The sequence below is a fragment of the Arachis ipaensis genome, chromosome B5 (genome assembly GCF_059453495.1).
Source record: "Arachis ipaensis isolate K30076 ecotype BB chromosome B5, ASM5945349v1, whole genome shotgun sequence".
Taxonomy (NCBI): Eukaryota; Viridiplantae; Streptophyta; class Magnoliopsida; order Fabales; family Fabaceae; genus Arachis; species Arachis ipaensis.
In genome coordinates this window covers 104,921,417-104,943,968 of record NC_142440.1, presented here as the reverse complement: position 1 = coordinate 104,943,968, position 22,552 = coordinate 104,921,417, and the positions used below count along the sequence as shown (strand labels likewise).

The 22,552-nt window shown below is 38.6% G+C and overlaps 1 non-coding gene across 1 annotated transcript; it reads right to left on the bottom strand.

The window, feature by feature from the left end:
* Positions 1-695: 695 nt before the first annotated feature.
* Positions 696-799, bottom strand: LOC148565244 (small nucleolar RNA R71). The gene has a single exon (XR_015885187.1). It is a non-coding gene; the product is annotated as a small nucleolar RNA R71 (small nucleolar RNA).
* Positions 800-22,552: the final 21,753 nt, after the last annotated feature.

The following is a 22,552-nucleotide window of genomic DNA, read 5'->3' as shown; positions in this document are numbered from 1 at the left end:
ACTAACTCACTGACTCACTAACTGTTTGAATTAATTCCTCAATTGCTCTAACCATACTCTTCCATTAACCAAGAGTATTTCACTTGTTTGTGCCTGTGCTGTGTTCTTGTATGACAGGTAGTAGAGGAGAGACATCAACTCCTCCATATACCGAACCAGAGAGGACCCTTCATAGACTGAGAAGGGAAGCAAGAGGGAAGAGAGTAGTGGGAGAAGAGGAATCTGAAGGAGAATCTGAGGACAATTTTGAGGAAGCTTTAGATCTCAACATGGATAGAGAAGTTCACAACCATGAGAGAGCTGATGGAAACAATGCCATTCCTGAGAGGAGGGTTCTTAGTTCATACATAAACCCAACCTCTGGGAATTGTGGTAGCAGCATCCAGAAACCACCCATTCAGGCCAACAATTTTGAACTCAAACCACAGTTAATATCACTGGTGGAGAATCATTGTTCATTTGGTGGAAGTGCTAATGAAGATCCCAACCAACATCTCACAAAATTCCTGAGAATTTGTGACACTGTGAAGTCCAATGGAGTCCAGGAAGATGCCTATAAACTGCTTTTGTTCCCATTTTCACTTAGGGACAAGGCAGCTAAGTGGCTGGAATCATTCCCAAGGGGGAGTCTAACAACATGGGATGAGGTGGAAAGCAAGTTTCTGGCACGTTTCTACCCCCCACAAAAGGTCAATAGGCTTCGATCTGAGGTTCAGACTTTTAGACAACAAGATGGTGAAACTCTCTACGAGGCATGGGAGAGATTCAAGGACTTGACAAGGAAATGCCCACCAGACATGTTCCATGATTGGGTGCAATTGCATATTTTCTATGATGGACTCTCTTATGAATCAAGGAAGGCTGTAGACCATTCATCAGGAGGTTCATTGAACAGGAAAAAGACTGTGGAAGAGGCCATTGAGGTGATTGAGACAGTGGCTGAGAATGAGTACTACTATGCATCAGAAAGGCACAACACTAAGGGAGTCATGGAGCTGAACCATGTTGATACAATTCTAGCCCAAAACAAGGTGTTTGCCAAGCAATTAGCAGAGCTTACCAGGCAATTAGAAACAAAGCAAGTGGCTGCAATACACACACAAGATCAAGAGGAAGTAAGCATTGAAGGAGGTGATTGGGAAGAGGCCAACTACGTGGGAAACCAACAAAGGCAATCATATGATCCACATTCCAACACTTACAACCCAGGATGGAAAAATCACCCAAACTTTGGGTGGGGGAACCAACAAACCCAACCACAAAACCACAAACCTTACAACCACAACCAACATAACAATTCCACATACCAAAACTCCAACCAAAGATCATACCAAGCCACACAAAACACTTACCCCCAACCATCATATCATGGCCAAAATAATCAACCTACCCAACTTAATCCGAACCAACAATTTCAAGATCAATTAAACCGGATAGAAGGAATGATGGCAACCATGAGTCAAGACATAACCGAATTGAAAAGCTTCAGGGATGATGTGAGAGCTACCTTAAGAAACCATGGTGAAAAACTCAAGAGGATGGAGTCTCAAGTAGGAGAGCTATCTCAACAGGCTGTCAAATCAACTGCAGTGTTCCCTAGTGACACAGAAAAGAATCCTAAAGGGGAACAAAAGAGAGTGAGATGGGAAGAATGCAAGGCCATCACCATATTGAAGGAAGTTTCAGAAGAAGAAGGAATCAGGCCATCAGAGCAGGAGCCAGATATCTTGAAGGAAGGTGTGGAAGAATTAAGCAGGAAAGTGGAACTGAGCAAGCCAAGGAACTGCAAAAAGGCATGCTGGAAATATACCAACCAAAAGCACCATTTCTTCCGAGGTTAGGAGGAGGTGAAAAAGGGAAAACCTATTCAAGGTTTTTAGAGACATTTAACTCTCTCCATGTCAATATTCCCTTTCTTGAGATTCTCCATCAAATGCCCACACACATCAAGTATTTAAAGGAATTGGTAAGCAAGAAAAGAGTCTTGAAGGGAGGACAAACGGTAACAATGAACAAAGAATGCAGTGCTCTCATCAAGAAGGACACACTCTCTAAGAAAACAGACCCAGGAAGTTTTCATATCCCTTGCATCATAGGGGAAACAAAAATTGACAGAGGATTCTGTGATCTAGGAGCTAGCATAAATGTGATGCCTCTAACTCTTATGAAGAGGCTACAACTGAATGAGGTGAGATCCACTGATGTAATCATACAACTGGCTGACAAAACTCAGAAGCAAGCTGAAGGGGTAGTTGAAAATGTGCTGGTGAAAGTGGGGGATTATTACTTCCCCACAGACTTTGTCATTGTGGACATGGAGGAAAGCTACTTACACCCTATCATTCTGGGCAGACCATTTCTAGCCACTACTAGAGCGCTCATAGATGTAGAACAAGGAGAGCTAATTCTGAGAATACATGATGAACAGCTCATTTTCAAAGTTTTCAAACCTGCATCTGAGCCTGAACCAGAACCTGAAAAGCCTAAGGATGATAGTAGCCATCTGTGTTTGGAGGAAAGTAATCCAGCAGCTGAAACTCTAAAATAGTCCTTGGAAGGCAAACAAGAGTTACAAGAGTTAAAGCCACAAGAATCAGTGGAAACAGATCAAAAGGATCCTCCTGACATAAGGGTCAATGAAGAAATCCTCAAGAGAAAGGGAAGAGTGATAGGGAGATTGCCAAGAGGGTGGAGAAACAAGAAAATTCCCACTGAAGGTTTTTCTCCGGGAGATAACGTGATATCAAGTCATTATCTGCCAATCCCACCTGGCCTCAAAACCATTCCTTCCCAGCTCCCTCAAGTGTTCACAATCAGGAAAGTTCTTTCTATGGAACATTTAGAGGTCATGAATGAATCAAGTGGGGACGTTTTCATAGTGAGAGGAGAAGACGTCAAGCACTACAATCCACCCTAACAAGGGACAACCGTCAAGCTAGTGACGTTAAAGAAGCGCTTCATGGGAGGCAACCCATGTTTTAATATCCTTACTTTTTTTGTTTTGTTGTGCATCTAATAAAGCATGGTTTCTTATGCATGAACTTGAATCCTCAGGACAACTGCTGAAAGAGTGCACTAAACATTGCATGTAAAATGCAATTTGCCTCTAAGTTTGGTGTGCCTGAAGGCACCCCAAATTTTATTCAAAATGCATTCAATTTCTAGTGCACAACCAAAGATTAAGTTTGGTGTTCCTCTTTGAACACGGTTCATGAAAAGCACGAAGTTCCTCTGGATTTCGAAATTCATGACAAGTATACCATTCGCATGTTTTAATGCTTTGGTTTCAATTACTTAGGGTAGTAAATTTGTTTAGAATCAAAGAGCCAAGGTGACTATGATTTATTAGAATTAAGCACATTCATTAAGGACAACCAATATGGATTTCATGTCATCAGGAGACTTGACCAAACACTAAGTTTGGTGTCCAAATAATAAGTGTGCATACATGTAGAAGTCACGGCTATAAGCTCATAAAGACAATCATTGATTTACATGTGCAAGTACTATTCATAATTCACATGGACCGAAAAATGATAGCAAACTTGTTTGTTTGTGCAGGTACAAAAGAAAAGACAAAAATGGAGGAAAAAGACAAAGGGAGGTACGGTGCTTGGTCAAAAAGAAAATTCACAAGTCTTTGAAACTAACACATGGGAAAAGGAAGTTCTGCAAGAAAAGATAGCTACATGTACAACCTAATGCACCCAGAATACTTCCAAGAAAATGAAAAGCAATTCGTCCTTCTCCCTAATTCATATATTTACCATCAAGCCACCCTTCACAAATCACCCTAGCCGTCCATTTTGCACTTACGGGCACTATAAAGAACCACTTGGGGAACAAGTTCAACACCACCAAATCTCCTTCATGCACATTTCCTTCATCATAGCATAAACTATCTCTTGCCGAAAACAACCTCCCCACACTTCCAACAACACTTCTTGCTTCACCTTGTCAACTTTAGCTTGTCACTTACCAAAACTAAAGAACCAATGGCAGCTTCATCTAGCCACAAAAGAAGAAAAGACAAGCAGCCAATGGAGGAAAACAGGGAATTCGATGCATGGAGATACAGATCAGTTTTCCATGAGATTCAAGCCGAATGGATGAGACCTAAAACGGTACTAGCTGAGGTTCCCTTTGACCTTGAAAAGGATGAGTTCCCAGGTGTTTGGGAAAAGATTAAAAAGAGGAAGTGGGAGCTCCTGACTAAGCCAATCACTAAAATCAACATCAACCTGGTGAAAGAGTTTTATGCAAATGCAGTAAGGGAGGATCCAACCAAGAAACCCACATACAAAAGCTATGTGAGAGGGGTGGAAGTTGACTTCAGTCCCAAAGCAATCATGAAAACCCTTGGCCTGAAAAACATACATTTCAGCCAAGCAAGTTATGAAGAAAGGATGATAGGAGAACCTGACTATGCAACTATTGCTGAAGACCTTTGTGCCATCAGAGCTGAATGGGTGAGAAAAACAAGAGGGGCTCCAAGAGTCTTGAGAAGGGGAGACCTAACACCTGAAGCTAAAGGGTGGTATGCAATAGTTAGGAGATCCATCCTACCCACTGCAAACTCTTCAGAAATAGTCCCTAAAAGAGCCATCTTGCTACATTGCATTATGGTGGGAGGGGAGATCAAAGTTCATAAACTCATTGCTGAACAGATACAAGAGTTTAGTGAGAAAAGTGACCCTGAATCCTGGCTCCACTTCCCTAGCACTATCATTAGACTATGCATCGATGCCCAAGTACCACTTGAGGATGAAAGACCTAATTGGCTATATCCTGGATTGGCCATAACTGCGTACAGAATGACTCTTGGCCCAACTCCTCCAAGACATACAAGAAGAAGAAATGAAGAAGGGCAACAAGTGGAAGCCGAGCAAGAAGCAGAACAAGAAAGACAGGAAGGAGAAGACAGAGAAGAAGAGCAAGAAGAGTAAGCAATTCCAGAGAGAAGACAACGAATTCCCAGAGACCCCATGGATATGAGCAGAATGCAGGAAATCATGGAAGGAATGTCTCAACAATACATGAGGTCTCAGGAGAGACAAGAGGACTTTCACCTAAAAATGATGGAATGCAAAGGAACTTTGAATCAAGATTCTTCGATCTGCAAAGGGAACAGAATTTACACTTACAGGAATCCTTCAGCCACATATGCCAACACCAAGATGCCGATGTCTTGGCAATCAAGGAAGCCACCACTTTACAGAATGCAAGATACTCAGTCCAAGCTGATTACAACATCAGTTCGCAAATCAAGCTTAACTACATAGGGGAACATCTACACAAGATGGACCCAGCATTCCCAGCTTTTGATGAGTATTTCAAAGGGAGAAAAGAAGGAGAAATAAACAAGGCAATGATCCTTGAAAAAGGAGTGGAAGAAACGATGAAAAAGGCTGGATTCTGGAAAAAGCTCATAAGAAAAGACAAAGGAAGCACAAGTGGTCAAAAAGAGGCAGGAAGCAAGAAGAAGCAGGATCCCAAGAATTAAGAAGAACCAAGCAATAAATAAGAGGTGGTCTCGTTCCTTAATAATCAAATGATCATTGGTGGATTGTCTTTATGAGCTTTCTTTCATCATAAGTCATTTAAGTGTTATGTGGAGTTTTTTTTAGTATGAGTGTCTGTTTATTGCTTTGAATAAAGTGAATGCCTAGATGTTTGGATATAACTTCACCTTCTTAAACAAGTGCTTGCCATGCTTGTTCTGTTTCCAAAAATAAAAGAAAAGTTTGAACAAAAGTAACTTGGCTAAATTAGTGACAAATCAAGTAGAATTAAGTGGTGGTATGCATGCTTGATTGTTTAGTCAGATCACTGGAATTAGAGTGTAGAATTATCATTCTTTGTGTAGAAATTGAAAACTGTCTATGGATCTTGATGAATAAATGTCTTTGGCCATGAAAAAGAAAGAAAAAGAAGAAGAAAAAGCCACTGAAAAAGGGCAACCAAAAGCAAAAAAAAAAAAAAAATTTGAGAAAATAAGCTAGGTACCAATGGTTTAAACTTCTGAGACAAATGCCTGTGGTGTTTATGTATTAAGGATATGCTTGGATGAATAGGTTCTGAGGAGTGTTTCAACACTTGGTAACTTGGGTTAACTAACCCGGGATTATCAACCAAAAGTCCATTATCAAGAGCAACCTAAATACAAAACATTTAGTCACACAAAGAGGTGCTGGGCACCAATGTCTCAAGAAGAAATGTGAACTAAAATGCCTAAAGTGGATATGTGTAGTGCACTGATAAGAAAAAGAAAATGCCAAAGGCTTGTGCAACACATGACACTAAGCAAACAAGGAGCAAAAGAAGCTCTAAGAAAAAGAAAAGAAAAACAAAAAAAGAGAAAAGTGCCAAGGACATAAGAATAACAAGAGGCCATAGCAGTGTTTGATGGATGCAATGAAAAAGTGATAATCTTAACTGATAAGAATGAAAAAAAGTGATGCTGCAACTTTCTGCATAAAACCCTTCTGAGGAACTTCAAATGCTTGCTAATATAGCCAATGTAATTGCTTTCTGTTTCATACTTTCTTCTTAAATAACTCAGGACTTGCTTAGGGACAAGCAAGTATTAATTTTGGTGTTGTGATGCCAAGGCATCTTAGGCTAGTTTCACTAGTATTTTTCTGTTAGTTTTAGTGGTTTTATGCATTTTCTTGAGCTTAAAGTAACCAAGAATGGTTAAAAGAATAACAAAGCAATGAACCATCCAAACAATATGATTTTGATGCAAATTCCATGAGTTTTAGTTATATTACTTGAATGCTATGAATGGAAGATTTCTCATGAAATTTTGCAAGACTTTGATGCATTTGTTTGGATGATTTCAGGGAAGAAGAGGCTAAGCAAGGAAGCAACAAAATCAACTAGTTTGTATGTGAGTTTTATGCATTTTCTTGAGCCTTAAGTAATCATTTGGTTCAAATAGTCTTGCTTGTCTTAAATCATTCAACATGAAGATTTTGATGCAAATTCCATGAGTTTTTAGTTATATTACTTGAATGCTATGAATGGAAGATTTCTCATGAAATTTTGCAAGACTTTGATGCAATTGTTTGGATGATTTCAGGGAAGAAGAGGCTAGGCAAGGAAGCAACAAAATCAATAAAGGAAGCTTGAATATCACATGTGGAGTTTAAGTTCCAGTTTAAGCTTAAACTGGAACTTAAACTACCAAGCCATATAATGCTGGAATTGAAGTTTAACCTCCAGTTTAACCTTAAACTGGAGGTTAAACGCCAGAAGTGAGAATCTCACCAGGGGAGCATTTCCACGTTTAACCTCCAGTTTAACCTTAAACTGGAGGTTAAACGCCAGAAGTAAGAAAGGCACCAGGAGCATTCCACGTTTAAGCTCCAGTTTGACCTTAAACTGGAGCTTAAACGTGTTCGACTATTTTTCTCCTCCAGGGTTGCTTTCTCATTTCCACGTTTAAGCTTCAGTTTAACCTTAAACTGAAGCTTAAACGTGCTCGAGCTTGTGCCTCCAGGGAGTGCCAGCGTTTAAGCTCCAGTTTAAGCTTAAACTGGAGCTTAAACGTGTTATATGGAACAGCTTGACCATGCCTTCTTCAAACATAAATAACTTGAGCTACAAAACTCCAAATGAGGTGATTCAAAATGCATTGGAAAGAAGACATCTAGAGCTTTCCAAGAATATATGGCATGCATGGTGGATACTAAAAATTGAGGGAGAAAACAGCCCCGTAATGTGCATAGAAGAGCATAGTACCAACATGCAATCAGGCCAGCTGACCTCTTCACCTTCCATGGAGTATAACTCGAGTTTTAGAACTCCAAATGATGCGCTTCCAGTTGCATTGGAAAGTAGACATCCAGAGCTTTCCAACGATGTATAGAAGTATGGGGTGGACAATGCAACTGAGCTCCCAAAATTGGCATTTTCGAGCACGTTTAAGTGACTTAAACGTTGGCTTAAACGCTGTCAAACCAACCAGCAACCTTGTCACCTTCAATCAAGCATAACTTGAGCTATAGAGATCCAATTGAGGTGCTTCCAGTTGCGTTAGAAAGCTGACATCCATAGCTTTCCAACGAGGTATAATAGTCTATATTTGGCATCAAATTGGCAAGGTTAACAAGAGAACAAAGTGACGACTCAAGAAAGGGGGGTGCAACGTTTGAGTGTAGTTTAATGGATCATTATCCTTTTTGGATCAATTATGTCACTCTACCCTTCGAGCAAGCAAGGCCCATCAACAACACCAAATCAAGGCCACAAGAATCATATAGAATAGTTTATTTTCATTTGATTGTAATTTGCTTTGAATTTCATTTTCATTTTGTAATTTAGGGAGCCTATTTAAAGGCCTTAGTTTCTGCATTTGAGAGATGGGGGGATTGAAGGGGAATCCAGCCCCTGAGGGGGAACTTTTACACGGAGAACTTTGGATGATTTTTCTTTTAGTTTTGTAATTGAATTCAGAGCTATGACTCACTAAACCCCTTTCATTGGGTTAGGGAGCTCTATTGTAATTCAATGAATCAATAATAGTTTTATCTTCTTCTTCAATCTTTTCTCTTGAATTTTGTTAGAAAGCTTCTCGATCTAATTCCATTGGGTAGTTGTCTTGGGAAAGAAACTACCCATAATTGGAATCCTTCGGAACCTTGGGAAAGGAATGGAGGATTCATGCTAGAGAAGCTTTCTCACAGTGAATTGGATTGGGGTTTGGATGGATATTGTGACATGTAATCCTACCAAATTGTGGTTCATGAAACTGTGTGGTATAATCAGTGATCGAGCATCATCTCTTCTTATGAAGATTTAAACCAAGGGATTGGGAATTTGTTCGTTTTTAGAGAGAATTGGTGAGCCAAGGGATTGGGATCCAATCATATAAGATTGCCAAGCAAAATTCAATGAATGCATTGGTTGAGGAAGGAATAAAAATGTTTTGATTCGGAGATCTCAATATCTCCTAACACCCAATGAATTCCCCATTTCTGATCTACCACTTTCTCTTTACATTCTGCAATTAAATTCATGCAATCACCCCATCCCTTTTAATTTCAGCAATTTAGCTTCTCGCTCTTTAATTCATGCAATTTTACATTCCGCAATTCTCATCTAAATCTTGATTCCGCTCAACTAGAACATACTTCTAATCCAAATTGCTCACTCAACCAATCCTTGTGGGATTCGACCTCACTCTATAGTGAGTTTTTACTTGACAATAACCGGTGCACTTGCCGGAAGGAATTTTGCCGATCGTGCAATTTCCTAAATCGTAGCATAACAAGTTTATGCGCATCAAGTTTATGGCGCCGTTGCCGGGGATTGGTTTTCGATTGACAATTCTCCAATTGGAAGTTAACTAGATTGAGCAATTTTTCTTTCCTTTTGTTAATAGTTTTTGTTTCAGTTTATTACTGCTAATTTCTGCAAATTTTAATTTGTTTTCTTTGCTTATTCACTTGTTAGCATACTAACCACTAGCTGTTTGTGATATTGCCTCACTATGGAATTTCCACTATCTTTGGATGAGTATTGTTTGAGACTGAGCACATTGCAAAAAAGAAAGGAGTATCCATCATCTTTTGGTCAATCAAAATTCATGAGAAACTCTCCACCACCATAGAATGATTCATGTTATTATGCTCATGGTGGGTGGGAGTATCAGGAACAGGAAACGGGGTACTTTCCAGAGCCACAAAATGGTCCATGTTTTGGTGAATTTGATCACTACTCAAGTTGTGGCTGGGAAGATCAAAACCAAAGAGATTTCACTTATTCACACCCCATTCATCAAGAGCCATCAACTCTGAATTATCCAACCTCACATCCTAGTTTTACATATCCAAATTCTTCATCACTTGAGCATTTCTCAGCACAAAATTCCTTCTCAAATTCATACAATTCATTCCACTATCCACAAGACTCATTCCACTACACACAAGAGTCATACCACTACCAACACTCCAACCAAAGACTCTATCAGCCCACACAAAACACATACTCCCAGCCACCATATCACAGCCAAGATAATCAACCTCATCAACCCAATCCGAACCAACAATTTCAAGATCAATTAAACAGGATAGAAGGAATGATTGCAACTATGGGCAGAGATGTGGCCGATTTGAAAGGCTTTAAGGAAGAAGTGATATCCAACTTACAAAATCAAGGTGCTGCCATTCAAAAGCTAGAAGCACAAATTGGATATCTATCAAAGCAAATCCCTACCCACAATTCTTCTAGTGATACCATGGCAAACCCAAGGGAGGAATCAGAAGAACAAGAAAGGGAGAAAGTCAATCAAGGGAGATCACACTCCAATGAAACAGAGAGTTGCAAAGAGGAAGGGTTCATTGAACCACAAATTCAGGAAGCTTTTGATGAACAGGATACTCCAAATGTCCAACAACAACCAAGTTCTGAGATCAAGGATGTGAAGGCAGTAGAAACAAGCACCAAAATGAGGATTTTGACCGAGAAACAAAGGACCATATCCATGAAGAAGAGAAGGTCGAAGAACAATCCAACTCCTGAGCCAACAAGCAAGTTCACTCAAGCCAATCACAAGGGAAAGCTTGCTGGAAAGAAGCATTCACAACAAGGGGCACTAACTAGCTCCTTTATCCACTTGAAGTCATTCCTCTTAACAAACTGGAGGAAGAGGAAGAAAGTCAGGAACAGCATGTCAAGCTAATGACGTTAAAGAAGCGCTTGTTGGGAGGCAACCCAACCAAAGGTAGTTTTTCTTTTCTAGTTATTTCAATAAAAGAGTTAAGTAGATTTATCTGTATTGCAAGGAGCTAAGTTTGGTGTTGCACACCAAAACAATTCAAGGGTGGATGTGAGATTCTAAGTTTGGTGTTCCACCAAAAACTTCATTAAAAGCACATTTCTACCTCAGCATGACTAGTCACTAGCTCCAACCAATCAGGGAAACTACTTAAACAATAGTTTAATTTCTAGTTCATAGTTTCTTTTTCTAGTTCATAGTTATTTTCTTAATAAAAGCACATGAGGTTTTCTGCATATGATCCCAATTGCTGCATATGGCAAGGAACTAAGTTTCGTGTTCACACACGAATCTAAGTTCAGAGGCCTACAAACATCCATGCATGCTAACCAATTCTCAAAGTGCTTGGGGAACAGGCAACTTCTAATAGCTTTGCAGGAAGACAATCAATCTCATGGAAGGAATATACATCATCATCAAAGAGAACACCAAGGCTAGGAAGGATGATGAACAACAAAGAAGATGCTAAAAGGTTGTATTGTCACTTAATTGCTTGTACTTTGAATTGCTGATATTTGAAGTTTGCATGCACCCCTGCTTTAAGTTTGAGTCATTGCAGTTTTTGTTTGTCTGTTTGTTTAATTTTCAAATAAGTGATAGTCTAAGTGTCTGGATAACTTCATCTTCTTAAACAAATGCTTGCCATGCTTGTTCTGTTTCCATAAAATAAAAGAAATGTTTGAACAAAAGTAACTCAATTCCATTTGGTAAGAAATCAAATAAGATTAAGTGGTGGTATGCATGTTTGATTGAATAGTCAGCTCACTAAGAAATAAAGTTAGAATTGTCACTTTTAGTGGAAATTAGGATGCTGTCTATGGATCTTGATGAATAAATGTCTTTGGCAATGAAAAAGAAAGAAAAAGAAGAGGAAAAAGCCACTGAAAAAGGGCAACCAAAAAGCAAAAAAAAATTGAGAAAATAAGCTAGGCACCAATGGTTTGAACTTCTGAGACAAATGCCTGTGGTGTTTATGTATTAAGGATATGCTTGGATGAATAGGTTCTGAGGAGTGTTTCAACACTTGGTAACTTGGGTTAACTAACCCGGGATTATCAACCAAAAGTCCATTATCAAGAGCAACCTAAATACAAAACATTTAGTCACACAAAGAGGTGCTGGGCACCAATGTCTCAAGAAGAAATGTGAACTAAAATGCCTGTAGTGGATATGTGTAGTGCACTAATAAGAAAAAGAAAATGCCAAAGGCTTGAGCAACACATGACACTGAGCAACAAGGAGCAAATAAGCTCAAAGAAAAAGAAAAACAAAGAAAAGAAACTTGCCAAGGATATGTGAATAACAAGAGGCCATAAGCAGTGTTTTAGTGGAAACATAAAAAGTGACATTCTTACCTAAGAAACAATAAAGTGATGCTGCAACAACTTTCTGCATGAACACGCCATTAATCAATGTCAATTACTTACTGATATGGCTAATGAATTTACTTTCTGTTTCATTCTTTCTTCTCAATAATTCAGAACTTGCTTGGGGACAAGCAAGGATTAAGTTTGGTGTTGTGATGCCAAGGCATCTTAGGCTAGTTTCACTAGCCTTTTTTCTTTTATTTTTAGTTGTTTTATGCATTTTCTTGAGCCTTAAGTAATCATTTGGGCCAAATAGTCATGCTTGTCTTAAATCATTCAACATGAAGATTTTGATGCAAATTCCATGAGTTTTTAGTTATATTACTTGAATGCTATGAATGGAAGATTTCTCATGAAATTTTGCAAGACTTTGATGCAATTGTTTGGATGATTTCAGGGAAGAAGAGGCTAGGCAAGGAAGCAACAAAATCAATAAAGGAAGCTTGAATATCACATGTGGAGTTTAAGTTCCAGTTTAAGCTTAAACTGGAACTTAAACTACCAAGCCATATAATGCTGGAATTGAAGTTTAACCTCCAGTTTAACCTTAAACTGGAGGTTAAACGCCAGAAGTGAGAATCTCACCAGGGGAGCATTTCCACGTTTAACCTCCAGTTTAACCTTAAACTGGAGGTTAAACGCCAGAAGTAAGAAAGGCACCAGGAGCATTCCACGTTTAAGCTCCAGTTTGACCTTAAACTGGAGCTTAAACGTGTTCGACTATTTTTCTCCTCCAGGGTTGCTTTCTCATTTCCACGTTTAAGCTTCAGTTTGACCTTAAACTGGAGCTTAAACGTGTTATATGGAACAGCTTGACCATGCCTTCTTCAAACATAAATAACTTGAGCTACAAAACTCCAAATGAGGTGATTCAAAATGCATTGGAAAGAAGACATCTAGAGCTTTCCAAGAATATATGGCATGCATGGTGGATACTAAAAATTGAGGGAGAAAACAGCCCCGTAATGTGCATAGAAGAGCATAGTACCAACATGCAATCAGGCCAGCTGACCTCTTCACCTTCCATGGAGTATAACTCGAGTTGTAGAACTCCAAATGATGCGCTTCCAGTTGCATTGGAAAGTAGACATCCAGAGCTTTCCAACGATATATAGAAGTATGGGGTGGACAATCCAACTGAGCTCCCAAAATTGGCATTTTCGAGCACGTTTAAGTGACTTAAACGTTGGCTTAAACGCTGTCAAACCAACCAGCAACCTTGTCACCTTCAATCAAGCATAACTTGAGCTATAGAGATCCAATTGAGGTGCTTCCAGTTGCGTTAGAAAGCTGACATCCATAGCTTTCCAAAGAGGTATAATAGTCTATATTTGGCATCAAATTGGCAAGGTTAACAAGAGAACAAAGTGACGACTCAAGAAAGGGGGGTGCAACATTTGAGTGTAGTTTAATGGATCATTATCCTTTTTGGATCAATTATGTCACTCTACCCTTCGAGCAAGCAAGGCCCATCAACAACACCAAATCAAGGCCACAAGAATCATCTAGAATAGTTTATTTTCATTTGATTGTAATTTGCTTTGAATTTCATTTTCATTTTGTAATTTAGGGAGCCTATTTAAAGGCCTTAGTTTCTGCATTTGAGAGATGGGGGGATTGAAGGGGAATCCAGCCCCTGAGGGGGAACTTTTACACGGAGAACTTTGGATGATTTTTCTTTTAGTTTTGTAATTGAATTCAGAGCTATGACTCACTAAACCCCTTTCATTGGGTTAGAGAGCTCTATTGTAATTCAATGAATCAATAATAGTTTTATCTTCTTCTTCAATCTTTTCTCTTGAATTTTGTTAGAAAGCTTCTCGATCTAATTCCATTGGGTAGTTGTCTTGGGAAAGAAACTACCCATAATTGGAATCCTTCGGAACCTTGGGAAAGGAATGGAGGATTCATGCTAGAGAAGCTTTCTCACAGTGAATTGGATTGGGGTTTGGATGGATATTGTGACATGTAATCCTACCAAATTGTGGTTCATGAAACTGTGTGGTATAATCAGTGATCGAGCATCATCTCTTCTTATGAACATTTAAACCAAGGGATTGGGAATTTGTTCGTTTTTAGAGAGAATTGGTGAGCCAAGGGATTGGGATCCAATCATATAAGATTGCCAAGCAAAATTCAATGAATGCATTGGTTGAGGAAGGAATAAAAATGTTTTGATTCGGAGATCTCAATATCTCCTAACACCCAATGAATTCCCCATTTCTGATCTACCACTTTCTCTTTACATTCTGCAATTAAATTCATGCAATCACCCCATCCCTTTTAATTTCAGCAATTTAGCTTCTCGCTCTTTAATTCATGCAATTTTACATTCCGCAATTCTCATCTAAATTTTGATTCCGCTCAACTAGAACATACTTCTAATCCGAATTGCTCACTCAACCAATCCTTGTGGGATTCGACCTCACTCTATTGTGAGTTTTTACTTGACGATAACCGGTGCACTTGCCGGAAGGAATTTTGCCGATCGTGCAATTTCCTAAATCGTAGCATAACAAGTTTATGCGCATCAAGTTTATGGCGCCGTTGCCGGGGATTGGTTTTCGATTGACAATTCTCCAATTGGAAGTTAACTAGATTGAGCAATTTTTCTTTTCTTTTGTTAATAGTTTTTGTTTCAGTTTATTACTGCTAATTTCTGCAAATTTTAATTTGTTTTCTTTGCTTATTCACTTGTTAGCATACTAACCACTAGCTGTTTGTGATATTGCCTCACTATGGAATTTCCACTATATTTGGATGAGTATTGTTTGAGACTGAGCACATTGCAAAAAAGAAAGGAGTATCCATCATCTTTTGGTCAATCAAAATTCATGAGAAACTCTCCACCACCACAGAATGATTCATGTTATTATGCTCATGGTGGGTGGGAGTATCAGGAACAGGAAACGGGATACTTCCCAGAGCCACAAAATGGTCCATGTTTTAGTGAATTTGATCACTACTCAAGTTGTGGCTGGGAAGATCAAAACCAAAGAGATTTCACTTATTCACACCCCATTCATCAAGAGCCATCACCTCTGAATTATCCAACCTCACCTCCTAGTTTTACATATCCAAATTCTTCATCACTTGAGCATTTCTCAGCACAAAATTCCTTCTCAAATTCATACAATTCATTTCACTATCCACAAGACTCATTCCACTACACACAAGAGTCATACCACTACCAACACTCCAACCAAAGACTCTATCAGCCCACACAAAACACATACTCCCAGCCACCATATCACAGCCAAGATAATCAACCTCATCAACCCAATCCGAACCAACAATTTCAAGATCAATTAAACAGGATAGAAGGAATGATTGCAACTATGGGCAGAGATGTGGCCGATTTGAAAAGCTTTAAGGAAGAAGTGATATCCAACTTACAAAATCATGGTGCTGCCATTCAAAAGGTAGAAGCACAAATTGGATATCTATCAAAGCAAATCCCTACCCACAATTCTTCTAGTGATACCATGGCAAACCCAAGGGAGGAATCAGAAGAACAAGAAAGGGAGAAAGTCAATCAAGGGAGATCACACTCCAATGACACAGAGAGTTGCAAAGAGGAAGGGTTCATTGAACCACAAATTCAGGAAGCTTTTGATGAACAGGATACTCCAACTGTCCAACAACAACCAAGTTCTGAGATCAAGGATGTGAAGGCAGTAGAAACAAGCACCAAAATGAGGATTGTGACCGAGAAACAAAGGATCATATCCATGAAGAAGAGAAGGTCGAAGAACAATCCAACTCCTGAGCCAACAAGCAAGTTCACTCAAGCCAATCACAAGGGAAAGCTTGCTGGAAAGAAGCATTCACAACAAGGGGCACTAACTAGCTCCTTTATCCACTTGAAGTCATTCCTCTTAACAAACTGGAAGAAGAGGAAGAAAGTCAGGAACAGCATGTCAAGCTAATGACGTTAAAGAAGCGCTTGTTGGGAGGCAACCCAACCAAAGGTAGTTTTTCTTTTCTAGTTATTTCAATAAAAGAGTTAAGTAGATTTATCTGTATTGCAAGGAGCTAAGTTTGGTGTTGCACACCAAAATAATTCAAGGGTGAATGTGAGATTCTAAGTTTGGTGTTCCACCAAAAAAAAAAAAAAAACTTCATTAAAAGCACATTTCTACCTCAGCATGACTAGTGACTAGCTCCAACCAATCAGGGAAACTACTTAAACAATAGTTTAATTTCTAGTTCATAGTTTCTTTTTCTAGTTCATAGTTATTTTCTTAATAAAAGCACATGAGGTTTTCTGCATATGATCCAAATTGCTGCATATGGCAAGGAACTAAGTTTGGTGTTCACACACCAATCTAAGTTCAGAGGCCTACAAACATACATGCATGCTAACCAATTCTCAAAGTGCTTGGGGAACAAGCAACTTCTAATAGCTTTGCAGGAAGACAATCAATCTCATGGAAGGAATATACATCATCATCAAAGAGAACACCAAGGCTAGGAAGGATGATGAACAACAAAGAAGATGCTAAAAGGTTGTATTGTCACTTAATTGCTTGTACTTTGAATTGCTGATATTGGAAGTTTGCATGCACCCCTGCTTTAAGTTTGAGTCATTGCAGTTTTTGTTTGTCTGTTTGTTTAATTTCCAAATAAGTGATAGTCTAAGTGTCTGGATAAACTTCACTTGCTTAAATGTATGCTTGCCATGCTTGTTCTGTTTCCATAAAATAAAAGAAATATTTGAACAAAAGTAACTCAATTCCATTTGGTAAGAAATCAAATAAGATTAAGTGGTGGTATGCATGTTTGATTGAATAGTCAGCTCACTAAGAAATAAAGTTAGAATTGTCACTTTTAGTGGAAATTAGGATGCTGTCTATGGATCTTGATGAATAAATATCATTGGCCATGAAAAAGAAAGAAAAAGAAGAAGAAAAAGCCACTGAAAAAGGGCAACCAAAAAGCAAAAAAATTGAGAAAATAAGCTAGGCACCAATGGTTTGAACTTCTGAGACAAATGCCTGTGGTGTTTATGTATTAAGGATATGCTTGGATGAATAGGTTCTGAGGAGTGTTTCAACACTTGGTAACTTGGGTTAACTAACCCGGGATTATCAACCAAAAGTCCATTATCAAGAGCAACCTAAATACAAAACATTTAGTACACAAAGAAGTGCTGGGTACCAATGTCTCAAGAAGAAATGTGAACTAAAATGCCTGTAGTGGATATGTGTAGTGCACTGATAAGAAAAAGAAAATGCCAAAGGCTTGTGCAACACATGACACTGAGCAACAAGGAGCAAATAAGCTCAAAGAAAAAGAAAACACAAAGAAAAGAAACTTGCCAAGGATATGTGAATAACAAGAGGCCATAGCAGTGTTTTAGTGGAAACATAAAAAGTGACATTCTTACCTAAGAAACAATAAAGTGATGCTGCAACAACTTTCTACATGAACACGCCATTAATCAATGTCAATTACTTACTGATATGGCTAATGAATTTACTTTCTGTTTCATTCTTTCTTCTCAATAATTCAGAACTTGCTTGGGGACAAGCAAGGATTAAGTTTGGTGTTGTGATGCCAAGGCATCTTAGGCTAGTTTCACTAGCCTTTTTTCTTTTATTTTTAGTTGTTTTATGCATTTTCTTGAGCCTTAAGTAATCATTTGGGCCAAATAGTCATGCTTGTCTTAAATCATTCAACATGAAGATTTTGATGCAAATTCCATGAGTTTTTAGTTATATTACTTGAATGCTATGAATGGAAGATTTCTCAAGAAATTTTGCAAGACTTTGATGCAATTGTTTGGATGATTTCAGGGAAGAAGAGGCTAGGCAAGGAAGCAACAAAATCAATAAAGGAAGCTTGAATATCACATGTGGAGTTTAAGTTCCAGTTTAAGCTTAAACTGGAACTTAAACTACCAAGCCATATAATGCTGGAATTGAAGTTTAACCTCCAGTTTAACCTTAAACTAGAGGTTAAACGCCAGAATGAAAGTCTCACCAAAGAAGCATTCCACGTTTAACCTCCAGTTTAACCTTAAACTGGAGGTTAAACGCCAGAATGAGAATGCCAATCAGGAAGCATTTCCACGTTTAACCTCCAGTTTAACCTTAAACTGGAGGTTAAACGCCAGAAATGGGAAGTGCACCAGGGAGCCATTTCCACGTTTAAGCTCCAGTTTGACCTTAAACTGGAGCTTAAACGTGTTCGACCAAGTTTTCTCCTCCAGGGTTGCTTTCTCCATTTCCACGTTTAAGCTCCAGTTTAACCTTAAACTGGAGCTTAAACGTGTTCGACCTCCAGGGCTACCTTTTCCATTTCCACGTTTAAGCTTCAGTTTAACCTTAAACTGAAGCTTAAACGTGTTATATGGAACAGCTTGACCATGCCTTCTTCAAACATAAATAACTTGAGCTACAAAACTCCAAATGAGGTGATTCAAAATGCATTGGAAAGAAGACATCTAGAGCTTTCCAAGCATATATGGCATGCATGGTGGATACTAAAAATTGAGGGAGAAAACAGCCCCGTAATGTGCATAGAAGAGCATAGTACCAACATGCAATCAGGCCAGCTGACCTCTTCACCTTCCATGGAGTATAACTCGAGTTGTAGAGATCCAATTGAGGTGCTTCCAGTTGCGTTAGAAAGCTGACATCCATAGCTTTCCAACGAGATATAATAGTCTATATTTGGCATCAAATTGGCAAGGTTGACAAGAGAACAAAGTGACGACTCAAGAAAGGGGGTGCAACATTTGAGTGTAGTTTAATGGATCATTATCCTTTTTGGATCAATTATGTCACTCAGCCCTTCAAGCAAGCAAGGCCCATCAACAACACCAAATCAAGGCCACAAGAATCATCTAGAATAGTTTATTTTTATTTGATTGTAATTTGCTTTGAATTTCATTTTCATTTTGTAATTTAGGGAGCCTATTTAAAGGCCTTAGTTTCTGCATTTGTGGGGGGGATTGAGGGGGAATCCATCCCCTGAGGGGGAAGTTTAGACACAGAGAGAACTTTGGATCATTTTCTTTTAGTTTTGTAATTGAATTCAGAGCTATGACTCACTAAACCCCTTTCATTGGGTTAGGGAGCTCTATTGTAATTCAATGAATCAATAATAGTTTTATCTTCTTCTTCAATCTTTTCTCTTGAATTTTGTTAGAAAGCTTCTCGATCTAATTCCATTGGGTAGTTGTCTTGGGAAAGAAACTACCCATAATTGGAATCCTTCGGAACCTTGGGAAAGGAATGCAGGATTCATGCTAGAGAAGCTTTCTCACAGTGAATTGGATTGGGGTTTGGATGGATATTGTGACATGTAATCCTACCAAATTGTGGTTCATGAAACTGTGTGGTATAATCAGTGATCGAACATCATCTCTTCTTATGAACATTTAAACCAAGGGATTGGGAATTTGTTCGTTTTTAGAGAGAATTGGTGAGCCAAGGGATTGGGATCCAATCATATAAGATTGCCAAGCAAAATTCAATGAATGCATTGGTTGAGGAAGGAATAAAAATATTTTGATTCGGAGATCTCAATATCTCCTAACACCCAATGAATTCCCCATTTCTGATCTACCACTTTCTCTTTACATTCTGCAATTAAATTCATGCAATCACCCCATCCCTTTTAATTTCAGCAATTTAGCTTCTCGCTCTTTAATTCATGCAATTTTACATTCCGTAATTCTCATCTAAATTTTGATTCCGCTCAACTAGAACATACTTCTAATCCGAATTGCTCACTCAACCAATCCTTGTGGGATTCGACCTCACTCTATTGTGAGTTTTTACTTGACGATAACCAGTGCACTTGCCGGAAGGAATTTTGCCGATCGTGCAATTTCCTAAATCGTAGCATAACAAGTTTATGCGCATCAAGTTTATGGCGCAGTTGCCGGGGATTGGTTTTCGATTGACAATTCTCCAATTGGAAGTTAACTAGATTGAGCAATTTTTCTTTTCTTTTGTTAATAGTTTTTGTTTCAGTTTATTACTGCTAATTTCTACAAATTTTAATTTGTTTTCTTTGCGTATTCACTTGTTAGCATACTAACCACTAGCTGTTTGTGATATTGCCTCACTATGGAATTTCCACTATCTTTGGATGAGTATTGTTTGAGACTGAGCACATTGCAAAAAAGAAAGGAGTATCCATCATCTTTTGGTCAATCAAAATTCATGAGAAACTCTCCACCACCACAGAATGATTCATGTTATTATGCTCATGGTGGGTGGGAGTATCAGGAACAGGAAACGGGGTACTTCCCAGAGCCACAAAATGGTCCATGTTTTGGTGAATTTGATCACTACTCAAGTTGTGGCTGGGAAGATCAAAACCAAAGAGATTTCACTTATTCACACCCCATTCATCAAGAGCCATCACCTCTGAATTATCCAACCTCACCTCCTAGTTTTACATATCCAAATTCTTCATCACTTGAGCATTTCTCAGCACAAAATTCCTTCTCAAATTCATACAATTCATTTCACTATCCACAAGACTCATTCCACTACACACAAGAGTCATACCACTACCAACACTCCAACCAAAGACTCTATCAGCCCACACAAAACACATACTCCCAGCCACCATATCACAGCCAAGATAATCAACCTCATCAACCCAATCCGAACCAACAATTTCAAGATCAATTAAACAGGATAGAAGGAATGATTGCAACTATGGGCAGAGATGTGGCCGATTTGAAAAGCTTTAAGGAAGAAGTGATATCCAACTTACAAAATCATGGTGCTGCCATTCAAAAGCTAGAAGCACAAATTGGATATCTATCAAAGCAAATCCCTACCCACAATTCTTCTAGTGATACCATGGCAAACCCAAGGGAGGAATCAGAAGAACAAAAAAGGGAGAAAGTCAATCAAGGGAGATCACACTCCAATGACACAGAGAGTTGCAAAGAGGAAGGGTTCATTGAACCACAAATTCAGGAAGCTTTTGATGAACAGGATACTCCAACTGTCCAACAACAACCAAGTTATGAGATCAAGGATGTGAAGGCAGTAGAAACAAGCACCAAAATGAGGATTGTGACCGAGAAACAAAGAATCATATCCATGAAGAAGAGAAGGTCGAAGAACAATCTAACTCCTGAGCCAACAAACAAGTTCACTCAAGCCAATCACAAGGGAAAGCTTGCTGGAAAGAAGCATTCACAACAAGGGGCACTAACTAGCTCCTTTATCCACTTGAAGTCATTCCTCTTAACAAACTGGAAGAAGAGGAAGAAAGTCAGGTACAGCATGTCAAGCTAATGACGTTAAAGAAGCGCTTGTTGGGAGGCAACCCAACCAAAGGTAGTTTTTCTTTTCTAGTTATTTCAATAAAAGAGTTAAGTAGATTTATCTGTATTGCAAGGAGCTAAGTTTGGTGTTGCACACCAAAACAATTCAAGGGTGAATGTGAGATTCTAAGTTTGGTGTTCCACCAAAAAACTTCATTAAAAGCACATTTCTACCTCAGCATGACTAGTCACTAGCTCCAACCAATCAGGGAAACTACTTAAACAATAGTTTAATTTCTAGTTCATAGTTTCTTTTTCTAGTTCATAGTTATTTTCTTAATAAAAGCACATGAGGTTTTCTGCATATGATCCCAATTGCTGCATATGGCAAGGAACTAAGTTTCGTGTTCACACACCAATCTAAGTTCAGAGGCCTACAAACATCCATGCATGCTAACCAATTCTCAAAGTGCTTGGCGAACAAGCAACTTCTAATAGCTTTGCAGGAAGACAATCAATCTCATGGAAGGAATATACATCATCATCAAAGAGAACACCAAGGCTAGGAAGGATGATGAACAACAAAGAAGATGCTAAAAGGTTGTATTGTCACTTAATTGCTTGTACTTTGAATTGCTGATATTTGAAGTTTGCATGCACCCCTGCTTTAAGTTTGAGTCATTGCAGTTTTTGTTTGTCTGTTTGTTTAATTTTCAAATAAGTGATAGTCTAAGTGTCTGGATAACTTCATCTTCTTAAACAAATGCTTGCCATGCTTGTTCTGTTTCCAAAAATAAAAGAAAAGTTTGAACAAAAGTAACTTGGCTAAATTAGTGACAAATCAAGTAGAATTAAGTGGTGGTATGCATGCTTGATTGTTTAGTCAGATCACTGGAATTAGAGTGTAGAATTATCATTCTTTGTGTAGAAATTGAAAACTGTATATGGATCTTGATGAATAAATGTCTTTGGCCATGAAAAAAAGAAAGAAAAAGAAGAAGAAAAAGCCACTGAAAAAGGGCAACCAAAAAAAAAAAAAATTGAGAAAATAAGCTAGGTACCAATGGTTTGAACTTCTGAGACAAATGCCTGTGGTGTTTATGTATTAAGGATATGCTTGGATGAATAGGTTCTGAGGAGTGTTTCAACACTTGGTAACTT